The 3,326-nt window shown below is 43.4% G+C and overlaps 1 pseudogene; it reads left to right on the top strand.

Moving 5' to 3' along the window:
• The first annotated feature begins 1,493 nt into the window (after positions 1-1,493).
• LOC116461398 (small ribosomal subunit protein eS4-like) lies at positions 1,494-1,923 on the top strand (annotated as a pseudogene).
• Positions 1,924-3,326: the final 1,403 nt, after the last annotated feature.

Here is a 3,326-nt window from a genome sequence, read left to right as displayed (position 1 = left end):
TCAGGAGTTTGAGACCAGCCTGGCCAACATGGTAAAACCCCGCCTCTACTAAAAATACAAAAATTACCCGGGCATGGTGGCACGCACCTGTAATCCCAGCTACTCCAGCTGAGGCAGGAGAATTGCTTGAACTTGGGAGGTGGAGGTTGCTGTGAGCCGAGATTGCACCATTGCACTCCAGCCTGGGCGACAGAGCAAGACTCCATCTCAAAAAAAAAGAAAAAGAAAAAAAAAAAAAAGACATGCTAATAATTATGTGCCAGAGGGCTTTTGATCACAGGCAGGCTCAGTCTCCAAATGTCTAGTACAGAATCCTCTAAAGATGTTCGCAAGTCCAGCAACATGGTATGTATTCCAGTAACAGAAAAGCCTCTGCTTCCACCAATTATCTGTGTAGGTGCTATGACCCTGTGCCTGAGTAACCCAGAGTCTGAGTAAAGAGCATTCCTCATTTTGGTTGCTTTTATTTAAACATTGGTGCCAAGCCACCTTTCAATCAGCTAGACCTGGCCAGCGTGGTGGCTCACGCCTGTAATCCCAGAACTTTGGGAGGCTGAGGCGGGCAGATCACCAGGTCAGGAGCTCAAGACAAACCTGGCCAATATGGTGAAACCCCGTCTTTACTGAAAATACAAAAAAATTAGCCGAGCATGAGGGCACACGCCTGTAGTCCCAGCTACTCGGGAGGCTGAGGCAGGAGAATCACCTGAACACGGGAGGCGGAGGTTGCAGTGAGCGAGATCATGCCACTGCACTCCAGCCTGAGTTACAGGAGGCTCTGTGTCTAAAAATAAAAATAAGCTAGACCCAGGAAGCAGAAATCATGCCCATGCCCTGGGTTCTCTTGGTTATGGTTTATGTGCCAGTGCTTTTGTCCTGTCTCCTAGATGGGCTATTCATGCTCACAAGACTTTCCCTTAATCACCACACTTGGGCAGTGGGGGTGTCTCATAGATTTGCTGCCACCTGACAGAATGAAAATTCTAAATTCTCCTGGAATATTTTCTTGGTTACTAGAATAACAAATCCTACAAATCTTGGTCTCCTACCACAGGAGAAAATTATTGTTTCTACATATCAATTAACTTACATTCCTTAAGGTGGACTTTTCCCCAGATGTTAAAAAATGCATGCTGGGCGTGGTGGCCCAAGCCTGTAATTCCAGCTACTTGGGGACTGAGGTGGGAGGATCTTTTGAGCCTAGTAGTTGGAGGCTGCAGTGAACTATGATTGTGCCACTGTACTCCAGCCTGGGAAACAGAGCAAGACCTTGTCTGTATTTACAAACAAAAGAGAAAAGACTGGGCACGGTGGCTCACGCCTGTAATCCCAGCACTTTGGGAGGCCGAGGTAGGAGGATAGCTTGAGCCCAGGTGTTCGAGACCGGCCTGGGCAACATAGGGAGACCCCGTCTCTACAAAATATAAAAATTAGGGCCCCAATTTCTACGCGCACTAGAAGACGGAGGTCCTCTTTCCTTGCCTAATGCAGCCATGGCTCGTGGTCCCAAGAAGCATCTGAAGCAGGTAGCAGCTCCAAAGCACTGGATGCTGAATAAATTGACCGGTGTGTTTGCTCCTCGTCCATCCACCAGTCCCCACAATTTGAGAGAGTGTCTCCCCCTCATCATTTTCCTAAAGAACAGACTTAAGTATGCCCTCACTGGAAATGAAGTAAAGAAGATTTGCATGCAGCGGTTCATAAAGATCAATGGCAAGGTCCGTACTGACATAACCTACTCTGCTGGATTCATGGATGTCAACAGCATTGACAAGTCAGGAGAGAATTTCCGTCTGATCTATGACACCAAGGGTCGCTTTGCTGTACATCGTATTACACGTGAGGAGGTCAAGTACAAGTTTGTGCAAACTGAGAAAAATCTTTGTGGGCACAAAAGGAATCCCTCAAATATATATTATATAAAAATATATATTTAAATTTATATATAATATAAATAAATATAAATAAATATATATAAATATATATATAATATATATTATGTGTGTATATATATTTTTTTCCCCAAAGGAAAAAGATGTGAGCCACCATGCCCAGCCTCCACAATTGTATTATACATATATCAAAACATGTCCACTGTAAATATACATAACTTTTATTTGTCAGTTTCAGCTTAATAAAATTGGAGGAAAAGGCTAGTAGAGAACAAAATGAGATATGGGCATAGATAATAATGCAGAAGAATGGACAAGAATATTGCCAAGTGGTCTATTTATGTAAAATAGCAAAGAATAAGATCCTCATTATAAAAGCTGTATGCAAGGCCAGGCGAGGTGGCTCATGCCTGTAATCCCAGCACTTTGGGAGGCCAAGGCAGGTGGATCACCTGAGGTCAGGAGTTCTGGCCAACATGGTGAAACCCCATCTCTACTAAAAAATACAAAAATTAGCCGGGTGTGGTGGCCCGAGACTGTAATCCCAGCTACTAGAGGGGGCTGAGGCAGAAGAATCACTTGAACCCAGGAGGCAGAGGTTGCAGTGAGCTGAGATGGTGCCATTGCACTCTAGCCAGGGTGACAGAGACTCCACCTCAAAAAAAAAAAAAAAAAAAAAAAAAAGCTGTATGCAGAGATGTGTACTTAAATATATAGAAAAGGCACTCCAGGGATATTTACCATGTTTCCTTCTGGGGAGAAGCGAGGCAATTCCTACTTGTTGGTATGGGAGGAGCACCTACCAGGGCAGAGCCTGAGAGAACTATCCTATTAAACTCAGGAATAACGTTCAATTCTGGGAAAAAGCCAGGAAGATGGACATTTATGTGTTCCATAGCAGTACACTTATACATATTTTAAGAGTATTTTATAACCAAAATATACGTATGCCTTCCTGGATTTTAAAAATATATTAATACTAAAAGCTAACAGAAAGTTATAAAGTGGAAAAAAATGCAAGTCTCTGTCTTTACCCACCCACCACTCACCTGCCTTCGCCACTTCCAGGTAGCCACCATAAACAATGTTCCCTTAGAGCTGGAATTGTTCCTTTGTAAGCAAATATTGTTGTTAAGAGAAAATGCTAATAGCAAGGTTTTTCTGCAGCAAATTTCCGTGGCTATGCATTGGGTGTGGTCATGGGAGGAGAAAGAAATTAAACCATCCCTCCAATAGGGGGTGGGGAGGAAGGAAAGAAAGAAAGGAAGAAAGGAAAAAGAAGACGATGACCCACAAAAGGAGTACCTCTGAGTCTGATCCGAAACCCTTCTACGCATAGTGCACAGGCACAACAGTTGACTACCAGGCCTTAATTATTATTGTGATGATGATTATTTTTTAACTCAGAGTTTCGCTCTTGTTACCAAGGCTGGA

Source organism: Hylobates moloch, unplaced genomic scaffold (assembly GCF_009828535.3).
Source record: "Hylobates moloch isolate HMO894 unplaced genomic scaffold, HMol_V3 SCAFFOLD_21, whole genome shotgun sequence".
Taxonomy (NCBI): Eukaryota; Metazoa; Chordata; class Mammalia; order Primates; family Hylobatidae; genus Hylobates; species Hylobates moloch.
The sequence above is the reverse complement of the archived record's forward strand: the minus strand, read 5'-3'. Positions and strand labels throughout refer to the sequence as shown.